The 16769-nt window shown below is 40.8% G+C and overlaps 1 long non-coding RNA gene across 1 annotated transcript; it reads left to right on the forward strand.

Annotated features, from left to right (window-relative positions):
- The first annotated feature begins 8021 nt into the window (after positions 1 to 8021).
- On the forward strand, positions 8022 to 10864 carry LOC148186392 (uncharacterized). The gene is made up of 3 exons (XR_015775049.1): positions 8022 to 9005; positions 10580 to 10632; positions 10757 to 10864. It is a non-coding gene; the product is annotated as an uncharacterized LOC148186392 (long non-coding RNA).
- Positions 10865 to 16769: the final 5905 nt, after the last annotated feature.

A 16769-nucleotide genomic window follows, 5' to 3' on the forward strand; every position in this document is an offset into this window, starting at 1 on the left:
CAAAGGAAGAAGCTGATGTCAACTGAAAAGATTAAAATAATCACTGTTTAATATTTTAGGAAGTAGTGGAAGAAAATGTATTTACAGTAGCAATAATAGTGTGGTAATAATAAAATAAGTATAAGAAAAGTATAAGAATAGTATAAGAAGAAGTACAAAACTACCAGTGTAAGCAGTAATGGTAGTAGTAACAGTAGTAGTAGTAATAATTGTTGTAGAACTACTACAGAGAGACACAGAGACACAAAGACAGAGACTAACACAAAGCCACAGAGAAAGAGTGAAAGAGATACAGAGAGAGAGAGAGAAACAGACAGTGAGAAAGACAGAGACAGACAAACAGACAGAAAGAGAGAGAAAGACAGACAGACAGAAAGACAGAGAGAGACACAGATCAAGAAAGACAGAGACACAGAAAGACAGACAAAGAGATGAATAGAGAGAGAAAGGTAGACAGACAGACAGACAGAAAGACAGAGACGGACAAAAAGACAGACACAGAGGGAGAGAAACAGAGAGAAAGACAGAGACAGGCAGAAAGACAGAGACAGACACAGTAAGAAAGACAGAGAGACACAGAAAGACAGACAAAGAGATGAAGAGAGAGAGAAAGGTAGATAGGCAGACAGATAGAAAGACAGAGACAGACAAAAAGACATACAGAGAGAGAGAAAGACAGAGAAAGGCAGAAAGACAGAGAAAGGTAGAAAGACAGAGACAGTCTGACCTGTTAATTAGAAGCACCTGAGTGTCTGGCAGTGACAAGTCATGGTCACAAATGATAAAAGACAGAGAAGGAGTGCTTAAAAAAAACAGACATAACTTTAAGTTATGCTGTCAAAATGAGTGGACAATGAGCACCACAAGACGTTGCTGAAGAGATTTATGTGTCAAATGTGTAGATAAAGTGAAAAATGACTGAGAAAATCCAGTTTCAAAAAGTCCTTCCATCTGGGTTTTGCTCAAACTTGATGAGAGAAATGAACATTTCACCAAATGGGAGTTGGAGGGGATCTCTTGTTGCTCTGAGGCAGAAAAATGCATACCAATATTACGCCTATGCCTTAAAGGAGCATATAAGGTGAAAGAGGACAAAAATTCCTACGTTGTGATGTAGAAACTGTGTATGAGGACCTTAAACTGTGGGCAGCAGATTACTTTGTTTGAGAAATTTTTGTGAAGGAGCAGAGACAGAGATATCTAGAGTGCGGGAGCTTGTTAGTGATGTCACATGCTCTGACCCCCAGCATTCTATCTCTATATGACTCGGGTGGCGTGGACACAGGAGCAGGACGGGAAGCAGAACCGGAACCCCCACGTGCCGAGGCGGGTCCGGAGGGCTGGTCGGGATGCTGCCGATGGAACTCCTCCACGAGGTTGTCATCCAGGATCTGGCGCGCTGGAACCCACGACCGTTCCTCCGGACCGTACCCCTCCCAATCGACGAGTTACTGAAGGCCCCTACCACGGTGGCGAGAGCGCAGCAGGCGGTGCACCGTATAGAGTCTGTGGTGTCTAGTGCAATTCTGTTTGCTGTGGTGTGCTGGGGCAGCAGACTGAGGGCTGCAGATGCAAACAGACTCAACAGACTCATCCGCAAAGCTGGGGATGTGGTGGCGGTGAAACTGGACTCCTTGGAGACAGTGATGGAGAGAAGGATGCTTCTCAAACTACGGAGCATCTTGGACAACAACACCCACCCCCTCCATCAGCTCCTGGTCCAGCACAGGAGCACACGGACCAACAGACTCAGACCACCCACCTCAAAAACTGAGCGTCACAGAAGGTCCTTTCTCCCAGTGGCAATAAAACTGTACAACTCATCTCTGTAAATTCACTGTCATCCTTCCACACTCACTGCACAGTGTCAGGTTATTTCATAATAACCTGACACTTATTGTACAGTCTTATTTATTTCTTGCGCACTACTCTTTGCACTATGTATATATTTTTATTCTGTCATTATGTGCACTATGTGCATTGTCTTGTTTTTCTTACCTGTTTGTTGTTGTTGAGCGGAGCACTGTTACGAACAGAATTTCCCTTGGAATGAATAAAGTATTCTGATTCTGATTCTGATTCTGATTCTGATTCTGATTCTGATTTCTTTTCAACACTGTAGCCAGGCTGACTCAGAGTCACAGATTTATAGAGCCATGTATTCCTTTAGCCCTCAGCAGCAATGACTTTATGAGTTTCTTTAATGCTAAAAAACTGTAACTATTTGAGATAAAATCCATCACCTCCTGCCTTCACCTGACCGAACCTCGGACACAGGTAATTTAGATATGGCAGTAAGGCCTGAAATTTATTTAGATGGTTTTTCCCCCATTGACCTTCACCAGCTCTCTTCATTGATTTCCGCATCCAAGCCATCAACCTGCCTGTTAGACCCCATCCCAATAAGGCTACTTAAGGAAGTTTTACCCTTAATCGACTATTCTTTATTGGATATAATCAATGTGTCTTTATTAATGGGCTATGTACCACAGTCCTTTAAAGTAGCTGTCATTAAACCCCTTCTAAAGAAGCCCACTCTCTATCCAGAGGTTTTAACTAACTATAGACCAATATCTAATCGCCCCTTTATTCTGAAATCATTGAGAAAGTAGATGCTAATCAACTTTCTGACTGTCTCCAAGATCAGTCAGGATTTAGAGTGCATCATAGTACAGAGATAGCACTTGTAAAGATTGCTAATGACTTATTGATTGCCTTTGATAAAGGACTGATCTGTTCTGGTCTGTATTAATCCTATTTGATCTTAGTGCCGCATTTGACACCATTAACCATCGAATCTCACTCCACAGACTGGAACACATAATTGGCCTTAAAGGATCAGCACTAAACTGGTTTAAATCAATCAATCAATCAATCAATATTAATGATCAATCCACCATGCATACTCAGGTCTGCTTCTGAGTATCACAAGGTTCTGGGCTTGGACCAATCCTTTTCATCTTTATATGCTTCCTCTAGGCAACGCTATTAGAAATCACTCTGTAAACTTCTATTGTTATGCAGATGATACGCAACTGTATCTATCCATGAAGTCAGATGAAACAGATCAGATATTTAGACTACAAGCATGTCTTAAGGACATTAAACCCTGGATGAGCTGCAATTTCCTGATGTTAAATTCAGACAAAACTGAAGTTATTGTACTTGGCCCAAAACACTTCAGAAACTTTATAACCTCAGAGTTATATTCAATCAAGATTCATCTTTTGTCTCTCATATAAAACAAACTTCACAAACTGCATTCTTTCACTTGCGTAACATTGCAAAAGTTAGGAGTATCCTGTCTCAAACAGACGGCAAAAAAATTAGTGCATGCATTTGTTACTTCTAGGCTGGATTACTGCAGCTCCCTATTATCCAGTTGCCCCAACAAGCCTCTTACTCAACTGTTCCAGAACACTGCTGCGCGTGTACTAACAGGTACCAAGAAAAGGGATCATATTTCTCCTGTTTTAGCTTCCTTACACTGGCTCCCTGTAAAATCCAGAATTGAATTCAAAATCCTTCTCCTCACCTACAAAGCTCTGAATGGTCAGGCTCCATCTTATCTGTCACAGCTCATAGTTCCCTATCAACCCTCAAGATCACTGCACTCTGAAAACACAGGGTTACTTGTGGTTCCTAAAGTCTCCAAAAGTAGAATCAATTACCACCAACCACCACCACCTTTCAATTACCATGCTCCTCTTTTATGAAACCATCTTCCAGTTTCATTCAGGGAGGCAGACACCTTCTCCACTTTTAAAGGTAGACTTTTGATAAAGCTTACAATTAGGGCTGGCTCAGGTTGCCTGGACCAGCCCCTAGTTAGGCTAGCATAGGTTTAGTCTGACAGGGGACTTACTATGATACACTGAGCTCCTTTTTCCTTCTCTTGATCCCTCCATCTGCAAACACTCAAGTCTTTTTACTGTAATACACTACTAACTTGGCTTCTTTTCTGGAGCATTTGTGCTCCCTTGTTTTGTTGTTTTACAGATCTTGGCTGCAATTGGCTGCACCTGAATCGTGGTGATGGCTGTGCTGATGGTGTGTTCCCGCCTTTAGCCATGCTCGTGCAGTGGCTGCACTGATGCAGTACCTCCAGCTCGCCTGGATCGTGGTCTTGGTTGTGCTGTTGTGGTTTTGCTGTGGTCCTGTCTTAGGCTGTGCCTGTGTCATGGACCTTGATTGCGCCGATGCTGTTATCCTGCTCAACGCAACCTTCTATTGCCATTATATGAGTCATGCCTCCACTATTAATATACATCAGACTCTTATCAACACCTAACATATTTGCATGTAACAACACACGCTATCATATATTGCAATTACTAATTTTATGTCTATCACTATTGTTATATTTGTTATTATTACCATTATTGCTGTGCATCTCGCCCCCTCTCTCTTCCTCTCTCTCTCTCTCTCTCACACACTCTCTCTCTCACAGAGGGTGGGTTATTTATAAATTACGCGGTCCCCAGGTAATAGTAGTCCGATGCAAATAAAGCTCTGTCTAATTTTGATACGCTGTGTTTGCTGTTATGATGGGCAGGGAAAGTCTGTCCAAATATGGCGCCAGGCACTGCGGAAGTGACATTTTTTATACCCATAAATAGTAAGAGTTATAATCATTGATGTATTATTGGGAAGAAGGTTATAAAATTATAGCTAGCTGACTCAAAGTATCCCACATGTCAATGTAGTGTTCAACCAGAGGTACCTAACCAAGCACTATAAACCATTTTATTTAGTTATGTAGTTTGTTTGATAGGGACAATTAACATAGTACAACTTCAGCCTGTTACAAACAAGATGCAATGATGTGCTACAACTTAATACCGTTCAAATCCACCGAGGCAGCACTCAACATCAATCCAAATGAGTCTGCACTGAGTTTGAGAGACAGACTGAATAAGTAAGCCAGTGAGCTTGATAACATCATGAATGAGATGCTGAAATACACAAGCTAAAAATTTCCAGGTGGTCATTCTCCAATTTTTCAATGTGATTCTGAGTGTAGGTTACTCTCCTGACATTTGGAATCATGGTGTCATCACACCCATTTTCAAAACTGGAGATAAATTCAACCCAAATAATTATCGATGCATCTGTGTGAACAGTAATCTGGGGAAGGTTCTTTGTAGCATTATCAATTCAAGATGATATTTACACCTGTAATTGTCATGAACTGTGGCACAGGAAAGGCAGGACTCAAATGCAACACTCAGACCAGGTAAAAGCAGCGAAACAAGGTTTATTCCAGGCAGAGGTCGGTACACGAGAAACACAGTCAAACCAGGCAGAGGTATCCAAAATGAGAGGCAAAAAGCAAGGTCGATGACAAACAAGATTTAAACACAAGAAAGCTATGACGAGGCTGTGAACAAGAGCTGGAGCGTGGATGAGGAGAATCAACGAACTGGCGACGAGACAAGACACAAAAGGGGAATATATGCAGGACTAATGGGGCGTAATTAGAAACAGGTGCAGGAAACACAATCAGGGATCAGGTGCACACCGACGAGGAGGGGGCAGGGCAGACAGGAACCTGGAACAGAGACAGAGGTGAGTGATCCCAAAATAAAACAGGAAGACAAGACATGAAACATGAGGGAGAAAATAAAATACTTAACAGACAACAGATCATGACAGTAATGGGAGCTCCCATTTCTCATCATCATCTCTCTCTCTTTATCATATCATTATGAGTAGCACTCTGTATGATCATATTGTTAGTGTCCTGTGATGAACCACTATGTGTGTTGATCTTTTGGTATAAATCCTTGTTCTCTCTGTACTGTGCATGATGACGTATACTGTGTGATAAAACATTTCATTGCTTATCTGTTTGAAGGTCAAACTGTAACTAGGTCAAGATAATGAACTGTATTTTATTCCTGCATCTCCTCTGCTCTGGGCCCTTTCTTTTGCTTCGTGTTATGCTGGAAAGAGCAGGGGTCTGTTTGCAAATGCTTGAATTAAACTATCAGAAAGACAACTATTGGCTCAGTGTTGTACTTATCAACAAATTTCCAGAACAAACTTGGCGTTGTCGGCAGGATCATTCCTGTAAAAGACTGTACAGCTACAGTCAGGAACTCTAACCTCAACCTCCCTGCAAAAAAGGGTAGAGAAGTGAGGGTCTGACACGTGAGGACCGGCGCCCACTGACAGCGGTAATCCAAGTAGCTTTTCTGGCAGACAACCTTGCCTTTTTGGTGAGTAAAATTCAGAGAAAGAAAAAACAGAGATTCTCGCCACCATCAGGGTGAGCTGTGACAGACGTGTCAACAGGGCCGGTTCGGGTCTGGGACCCACAGGGACAGTACTGTCGCAATTTTGAGCATTAGCAACAACGATCATTTGTTTCATGTCTGCAGGGATAGAATATTCTTATGTTGCATTTTCACTAAAAAAAAAAAAAGTGAGAGATTGGTAAAAGTAACAGTAGTTGAAAGAAAAACTTAATTAATTAATCCAAGGTCCCTACAAATCCACCTCAAGAGAAGAAAAACAAATTAAAATTCTAAAAACCATTTTTTTTTCTTTTCCTTCTTTTACGTTTGTTCCTTTTTCAAACAATGGGATCCAAAGGAAGTAAGAATAAAGAATTTGTGGATAAGCATAATGCACCTACAATGTATTCTCCTAATATTCGGTTTATGATTAACAAATATGGCAACCGAAGTATTGGCCAACTTAAAATCTGGTTTGAGGAGTGTGGTTTCCCGTGTACCCGCAGTTTGAGCTTAACTTAATTAGAAATCTTGAAAAAACAATTAATAGAAAAGGAAAAACTCAGCCAGGCCAAAGAAAATAAAAAAGGAAATATGTTTAAAGCAGACTGGGAAACATATGAATGTTGGCTTACTGAAGCTAACATCAGGGACAGAAAACATAAGGCAGGGAAAGCACCACTAACCTCCGCATCTCAGTGCCTCAAGCTAGACCCTGATCTGGACTCAGCTCCAGCCAGGGGACGGCCAGCACCAGCTGCGGCTCAAGGATGAACAGCTAGTGCTCCAGAGACAACAACTGCCATGGAGAGCCCACCAACACTGTCGCCAACACCATCACCAACACCATCACCACCTGTGAAACAACATCCTTCCCCGAGGGAGGAAGAGCAAAGACCTCCACCATATGTTGCCAAATACTGTACACCGCACACCCCTTCTCCACGTTCAGCACACAAAGCACAACAAGCAGAGGCGGTCCTGGGTAGTTTTGCGCGCTTTTCTTCTGACGCACACAGCCTGTAACCGTCCCTGACAACAAGGCACCGTCTTCAAGTCAACGGATTCCACTTTATTAGCACCAATGGTTGAAGTAGCTGGAGGAGACAGAAACTCCAGCAGGAAATTTCCCAGTAGAGGATTAAAGATTGGTTAACCCGACATGGACAGATGAAGTGAACACACAGTACAGACAAACAGTGACTGAGCTCTATGACAGATTTAGAGCTGCTTTTCCTTTAAGGCTGGATATGGGAAAAATATCAACTTGCATTCAGAAGGACAATGAGACTGTGTCGGATTATCTCACTAGACTCACAGAGGTCCACGCTACACACAGTGGCCTCCAAAGACCAGTTGCCATGGGGGGGAACAATCCAATAACCCCATGTGAAGCCCACCTTCGAGACCGTTTCATCAATGACATCAAATCGGAATTTAGTGACATGGTGAAGCACAACTGTCTGACTTGGGACTGTGGCAATCTCGAGACAGTTGAAAAACATGCCATACATGCGGAGAAATTTCTGCATTAAAAGAGGGAGAAGAAAAGTACAAAGATAGTGAACAGGCTACAGATGGCACAGCTAACAGTGTTTGAACACCAAGCCAGAGGAAAAGGACATGGTCGTGGACGCGGCTGTGGTCGCGGACGCGGACACCACGGCAGAGAAAGAGGGGAAGACCAGGGGGCATCTGGTGCTTGCTTTGCGTGTGGAGAGATGGGACATCACGCTAGAGACTGTCCAAAAAAAGAGAACAAGGCCGAGGCCGAGGCTGATTGACTAGTGGTGGAGCCGGGAACAGTGACGGATTTATCTGGTGCCGATGCAAGGGCTGAGACGACAGATCACTTCACACAGCATATAAGTGAAAGTGCATCCACTCACACGGAAAACATGACAGAATTAGACACACACAACACTCAACAACTTCTTACACAAGCCATTCAGCATCTTTACTCTATACAAAAAACTGGTGAAGAAAGAATTTCCGAGGTTTACATAAAATTCACACACAAGGCATACAAGAAGATGCCACAGCACACAATCATGGTCGAAGGACAAAACATCACTTTTTTTGATAGACTCAGGAGCCACAGAATCAGTGATCATGCAAAAGGATATTGACCCAATCCCAAAAATGAGTGGTAGATATGCAAAAAAAAAAGTAGGAGCATCAGGCGCCCTGTGATAGAGAATTACACAATTCCACTCCCATGCAATGATGACGTTGAGGGAAGGTTTAAACATTCATTTCTGCTGTCTAAGCACTGTCCTGCTAGGGAGAGATTTAATGTGTCGCCTAGGTATTGTTTGAGTTTCCACTCCACAAGCCATTGTTGTGACTAGGGCTCCGCAAACAAACTTTGTCAAATACAGCTGGGAAGACCCAATGTATGCTTATCAGTGAAAGATTTCAGACACTGCACTCAACTCCGTCAACACCATACTGATACAGAAGGCCAGGACACTCACTACAGACGCATACACTGACTTCAGAACATCACAAGACCTTCACTGCACATCTCATATCTTGCTTGGAGGAGAAATGGTACAGAAGAGGTCAGGACAGGCACACTCTTAGGCTTAACTGGTTATACTGGACTAATAACCAATGTGCTGTGTCATTAACTCTGCCTAACCCCTCTTTTCAAACTCTGTTCAGGGTACAACACTCCGACCCCTATGTTTCACTGGTCAAACACAAAGATAGGAGGTGGGAGGACTTGGGACCTTGGATAAAAACATGCAATGAGGCCTCCAGGTGGGAAAAAACATCAAATCCCAATGTTGATTTTCACCCACATCTAATGGTGCACTGAAAAAAGTTTTCTGCCCTAGTGACGGTGGTAAGGACTGTTAAGCTCATTCCAGAAACAGAATTTCAAACAGCCACAGAGGTAAAAGATCTTACATTCATAAAAGTCTCTGAAATTCCTGAGTTAAATCAGGTGCCATCATGTTTGTGGGCAAAACACAAATATGATGTCGGACTGATAAAAGGAGCCGAACCAGTTGTGATCACACCAAAATCCTGATGCAGACCATGCAAAAACCAATATCCGCAAAGAAAAGATGCAGTTGATAGCATTAAACCTGTGTTTGAATCATTCCTTAAAACTGGAGTAACTATCCCATGTGAGAAATCTCCAGTGAGAACACCACTCTTTCCTGTAAAAACATTAGGGATGCTGGCCAGCTTGATGAATGGAGATTCATTCAGGATCTGCAAGCAGTAAATGCAGCAGTCCACGCATGTGCACCAACCGTTCCACACCCACACAATCCTTTCTCAAATTCTATCGAACAGTAAGTGGTTCTCTGTGGTTGATCTGGCTAATGCTTTTTTCAGCATCCTGGTGGACACAGACAGCCAGTTTTGGTTTGCGTTTTCATTTGAAGAAAAAATGTATACATTCAACCGGTTATGTCAAGGTTTCTGCGAGTCACCTACCATCTTTAATATTGCTTTAAAAAACAATCTAGACTCACTCAAGTTACCAGCGGATAGCGCTCTTTTGCAGTATGTCGACGATCTTATGATCTGCTCTCCCACATGGGAGGCCTGTGTACAAGACACACTTGCTCTCCTGAGTCATTTAGCTGATAGTGGCCACAAGGCCAGCTTGTCAAAACTTCAGTTTTTTTTTAGAACAAGTCACTTTCTTGTCATGTGACCACAGCAGATGGCAAAACCCTCTCACCCAAACGGATTGAAGCCATCCAGAACATTCCACAGCCTGAAACAAAGAAATAGGTTATGAGTTTTTTTAGGAATGACATCATATTGTAGACAATGGATCCCCAATTACGCGGAAATTGAGGCACCATTAAGTACACTTGCTCATGGGAAAGGCCTCTTGGCAAGAGAAAAAGTAACATGGACAACCGAAGCAGAAAAAGCTTTTGTTGATTTGAAATTGGCTTTGCAATCTCCTCCCACAGTGGGCCTTCCAGATTGTACAAAGCCATTCACACAGACTGTTGACGAACAGGGTGGGTACATGACTTCTGTACTGACACAAGACCATGGGGGACAAAAAAGACCAGTGGCCTATTTTTCATCGAGACTTGACTCAGTTGCTGCAGGGCTCCCTACATCCCTTAGAGCTGTGGCAGCTGCTGAGAAAGCTGTGATAGCATCACATGACATTGTGGGATATGCTGATCTCACTCTACTAGTACCTCATGCTGTTTCAATGATTTTGCTTGAACAAAAAACCTCTCACTTGTCAACATGTGGTTGGCTAAGATACAACACAGTTTTGCTTGAAGTGCCTAACATTACTGTTAAGAGGTGCAATGTTCTTAATCGTGCAACTTTCCTCCCAACACTAGGTGATGGACAACACAGTAAATCCCACACCACAAATCAGCTGTGGGTGTCAGTGGTGAGTCAATGACAGCAAGACCTTGTATAGTGTGATTCTAGCGGCTGCTTTTGCCACTGCATCTGCTCTGGCTTTTCCCCAAGAAACAAAATCATCATTATTTGTGTGTGCTTCACATTTGCAGATAGCGACCTGTTTTGGAAGGACAGCATCGAGAAGTGTAGAAACCATGGTGTGGTGGGCCATAGCTTTGCTGTATATGTTAAAAAATCTCTGTTGGCCCAAAGGCAGCATGTACAGCATGTAGGCAATCATGTACTACTCCCCATGCATATCTACTGTCAGTGTAAATGTTGGCAGTTTTATCCTTAGCAAATTTGCATGTTTCAGTCAGTGCAACCAATTCTGCTGCTTGTGCAGAATAATTTGAGGGGAGTGGTTCAGCAATAATGGTGTCATGTTGTGTTGTTATAGCATAGCCTGTTTGGTTTTTACCAGTCGCTTTCTGGAAGCTAATTCGTCCACAAACACACCCTACATACATAACTGACAAACATGTTAACCAAAACAAGAACAAAATCTTTGTTTGTTTCATAGATTTCAAATAGGCATTTGATTCTGTTAGGCACCCTGGTCTACTTTACAAAGTGATTGAATCTGATGTCGGGGGTAAAATATATGGCATAATTAAATCAATGTACACAAACAATAATGGCAGCATAAAAATTGGCAACAAAATGATAAAACAAATTCTCAGAGGCGGGGTGTGAGACAGGGCTGCTGTTTGAGTCCCACTCTATTCAATATCTATATCAATGAATAGGGCACTGTCTTAGAGAAATCGACAGTACCTGATCTCACTCTGTACGATACAGAGATCAAACTCCTGCTCTATGCAGACGACCTAGTTCTGATGTCCTTCACAGAACAGGGATGACAGCAGAACCTGGACCTGCTACAGCAGTTCTGCCAGACCTGGGCCCTGGCAGTAAACATAAAAAAGACAAACAATTTTTCAAAAAGGTCCAGATATCAGGAAACACATATAGCTTCACATGAGGAGCACACAGATTAGACTACTGTTCGTTCTACAAATGTTTAGGATCAAAAGTAAGTTCCACTGGAGGTTTCAACCCAGCAATAGCTGAAGTGAGAGAAAAAGTTTGCAGGGCTTTCTATGCAATAAAAAAAGTCAAATATACATCCATACTCCGAATCAAATCTGGCTCAAACTGTTTGAATCTGTCATAGAACCGATTCACCTAGTGTAGTGAGGTATGGAGTCCCCTCTCCTACCAGAATTCGGCCCAATGGGACAAATAGCCAGTTGAAAGTCTGCATTCTGCAATTCTACAAAATCATCTTGCAGGTGCACAGAAAAATCATAAACGTCTACAGAGCTGCATAGGCCAATTTAAAAAAGAGCAATGAAATATTAGGTTCATCTAAATAATAGTGACCCTCACTCATATCACCACAAAGCTGTGCAATGCCAAGATCTGAGCAAAGACAAAGAGTCCCCCCTCTCAGCTGGTCAGTTCACTATCTGGCCCTGTTCTTCTGATTCAGAGTCAAACAACTAATAACACACCAGAAACAAAACTACATGACCAATTGGGACACACAAAATAAAACACGAAGTAAAATGCAATGCTATCTGTCCCTAAACAGACAGTACATGTTGGCAGATGACCTGACCACAGTGACTGACAAAAAGCACCACCCAAACGACGCACTAGTGCAGCAAGCACTTGTAAAAGGCGTGGCACAGGCAGGGCACTAATGACAGATTACAAACATTTCTCACCAAAAGAAAGACATTGTGGGGACGAAGTTCATAGAAAGAAGCCACCCCTATACACTCAGTCAGTCATTTTCTGTAACACTTGTCCATGTAAGGGTCGTGGGGGGGGCTGGAGCCAATCCCAGCTGTCATTGGGTGGAAGGCGGGGTACACCCTGGACAGTTTGCCAGACCATTGCAGGGCTGACACATATAGACAGACAAGCATACATGCTCACAGTCACACCTAAGGGCAATTTAGAGTCACCAATCACCAATCACCAACCTGAGCTGCATGTGGGAGGAAGCTGGAGACCCTGGAGAGAACCCATGCAGACATGGGGAGAACATGCAAACTCTGCACAGAAGGGCCCCTGCCCGGACCGAACCCTGTTCCAACTGGGATTTGAACCAGGGACCCTCTTGCTGTGAGGCAACAGCCACAAAGCCACTGTGCTGCCCCCACCCCTATACAGTATAATGTCAATTCATTTGATGTTATTTAATTTCATTATATATATATATATATATATATATATATATATATATATATATATATATATATATATATATATATATATATATATATATATATATATATATATATATATATATTATACACAGGTAACATTATGATTATGATGAGATTATGATGTCTTGTTTATTAAATTGTTTTATCCTGTGATATAATTAATGAAATAGCCTGTGCTCCAGCTTCCTGCACTGGGGCATTGTACAGACTAAGTGTTTTTTCCACTTTCAGCCACAAGATGGAGTCAGTCTAGAATGCTTCTGTCTGAAGTAAACAAAGGCATACATACTCACATCCACACCTACTGAGTGTTCTGTATGTTTTGGACTTTTGGAGGAAACTGGAGTACATCTGTTGTCCATTGTGGGAAGGAATTTACATTTCAAATGATATAAAAGGCCCACGCCCTTAGCCATTCTAGTGTAACTTTTCATTTTTGTCAATGTGTCATAAAATCTCTCATTTATTTTATATTATTACATGGGTTATCTATATATTTTTATTGTGGTGAACACTGTAATGTTTATTTTACAGGTTGTTTTTTTATCTCCAAATGACAAAGCACAAAGAGCATTTAAATTTAAGTGTTGTGTCTAATGTAATGATGATCATTAAACACTTTATTCCTGTTGTCAAATCAGTTTTACGATTGAGGACAAAATTAGTCTTAAACTGTAAAGTCACAGTCGGTATTCCCACACCATATCAATGCAGAGTGCAGACTCCATGCAGGGCATTGGTGTACACGTGCTGGTAAGTTACCCAGTGTGTGGAACAACAGGTCTGCCATGTGAGCTGCCTCAGCGCTGTGTTGACTGGTCTGCATGCAACCAATGAGAAAAAATCTGTGTGGCCGGTTCATATGTAGCCAATCAGAAAAATCCCAAGTTAAATCAGTGGGTGTGGCTACTGAGCTGCAGCTGACCTAACTTGGAAATGAGTCCAGCCTCCTCTGTCTGTTTCCTCTCTGGCTCTATATGTAATTTTAACAGAAGTGAAGGAATTGACAAGGTAATGGCACTTTCAGAAATCTGCCAGATGCAAAAACAAGAGGCACTTTAGCCACCTAATAACATATATCTCATGGACAGAGACGCAAACTATTTATTACACTGAAAGAATACAACCTCTATCATCAGCCATTTGCCACTTGATTTATTTCCTGGAGATGTGCTGTATGTGAGTAAGTTGCAAAATATTAGATACCCAATAGTAAGGGCATGAGTCGTTCTTTACTGGAATGTATTTCCAGAAGATCTTTCAACCTTGGATGTGTCCCGACATGTGATGTGTGCAAAAGGGGAAAGGTTTCAGTGAAGTGTGGGCTTTATCTCCCCAGAGAACAGAGACAGATTGAGGAACTGGGTGCCAAAAGATGGTGAATATTATTATTCACCATTATTTTTTAAAAATCTTTTATCAGTGCTTAAGTTGTGTAATAAACAAAGAAACAACACAGAATATTACCTTGCTTTTCACCTCGTTAAATACATTATACTTTTTAGAAAAAGACAAAAAAGCCCTTTGCACAGCTGTGCCTCTCTCCTGAGTGCCAGGCCATGCCGAGTAACATTGAATTAAGGAAATTAAAGTTCTGACACGCACCAGGATGCTGAGGTTGACACTTATTTATTAATAGTTCAGATTAAAACAAAAAAGGGGCCAACTATGCTTTTCCCAACCTGCTTCATCAGATTTGCTCTGTGTTCAATCATTATCAGCTGTACCACTTGAACCCTCACATGCTCATTAGCAGACAGGTGTGTTTCAACATTAAAAGTCATATTAACTATTATGTTGCTATGTAGAGTTAGTTTTGATACAAATTTACATTTTGTAGGATAAAAAATATAAATTTGATGTAAAGATACAGTGAACATCACAGCATAAGGAATGTGTTCATAAAGAGTACAATTATTGTAAAGATACACAGAATAATATATCATGAGGAATATATTCATAAAGAATAATACAGTTAATGTGAATGTATAGTAAACAACAATACTATGAGTATTAAGTACAAAATCCATAAAGGCTCTTACAATGAGATATCAAAAATTAGTGGAAAAATTGTGTAGAAAAAATAGAATAATAAACGAATACAATGTAAAAGACATATAGAATCAATACAATAAAAAAAACAGTATAGTTCAAAAATGTATACCAATAGGGAGAGTTTTATTTTATTTTTAGAATGGATATAAAAAACATACATGTCTCAATAAGGGAGGGGAGGGAAGGAGTAGTGCCAGGAAGGGTTTCCGTGCCTCAGCTGTACCTACATACATGGTTACCCTGAGACACACAGACTACATCTTAGTCATACAGGGATTTACAAAAAAGAACTCAAGTTGCCCCATTCAACCCATGTGTGTCCAAAGAACTGACAGTAAATATCCAGTATGCTTCCCTTTTCAGTAACTGATTTATAATATTGCCACCCCAAGGGGTAGGAGGAACTCGCTTAAAAGCCTATGTTAATGGACGCAGGAGGACCATGATTTCTTTGAGGACATGATTGCTTAAGTGAAACAGCTGATGGTGATTAAACACAGAATGAATCTGATAAAGCAATATGCGAAATGCATAATTCGCTCCTTCTTTAGTTTTTTAATGTGAACAATTAGCAAATAAGTGTCAACCTGAGCATCCTGGTGTGCCCTGGAACTGTAATTTTCTTGATACATTATAATTTTTATCAGGGACAACGTGTGTGTAACAACACAAAAAAAATAGCTGTTGTATCTCATTTAAAACATATCTGACAGTCAAAACAGGTCTGTCCAGCAGCGGATCAAATGGCACTGTTAACGTATATCTTACCATGTAATGCATAGTTACAGTATAGCGTTAATTACAACTAAAAATACATTTAAAACAGCTTTATTTCTATGTAAATTGTGGACTTAGTTTCTTAGCATTATTTCATTTTGTGTTTCTTTGTGTTTTTTTATGTTTTCCATTGGACAAGATTAAAGAATCACTTACAAACTAAATTAACTTGCTTATATTTCCTTCAAGTAAGCAGGACTTAATGATACTGTTTTTACTTTAATTCACTGGCATTTTACCACAACAGCCAACAGCTTCAACACAACATTAAATCCACAGTAGGTCTGATAATATACAGTAGGAGCAAATGTTGTATGAGCCTAATGTACAGTGGCCCAAATCTTCTCAAATAACAGAGATGTAGTCATCTGATGTCCTGATTGTCCCAAATTAAGTTTAGTTTAGCTTTATTTGTACATTCATGGGTATAGAAGAGATAGAAAATGAAAATCAAAAGTTTAAACATTGTGCAGGAGAGGTTGGAAGCCATAAATAGTTTATGGAGATACTCCCTGTATTAAATAATGATAATCATTCATAAAAAGACAAAAGAAAAAAAACTGTATAATTGATCAAATTTTCATATCTAAGCAGTAGTACAAAATTGACAAAAAGGTATAAATGGCAAAAGGTTTATATTTACAAATTGAAATGCATCACAAATTAATCAATTAAGTGCTGTGTCTTTCTAAATTAGAGTCCTTTTCAGATGATTTTTGAGTAACATTAATGTAAATGTTGATTGTAGTGATGGAAGTAGGCTGTCCCACAAAGATGGTCTTCTGTATTTCAGTGAATACGCTATTGATGAGGGGAAGTCCAACAAACTGTAAAATAAAAGTCCTTAAAATGTCTTGTGGAAATCAAATTCAGAATGAACGTTTTAAGACTGTCTAGACATACATTGGAGTTTCCATATGCATTAATTTTATGTAAATAACAATGCCATATTTCAGATATGAAACTCGTGGCTTGCTGCTGCTCTGTCTCACTGATTTCAATGCTGTTCCCCATATGCCTGACGCCTGTAGTTGCTAGGGGAAGTGACGTC

This window comes from Plectropomus leopardus, chromosome 19, assembly GCF_026936395.1.
Source record: "Plectropomus leopardus strain MGB_pleo_1.0 chromosome 19, ASM2693639v1, whole genome shotgun sequence".
NCBI classification, from domain to species: Eukaryota; Metazoa; Chordata; class Actinopteri; order Perciformes; family Serranidae; genus Plectropomus; species Plectropomus leopardus.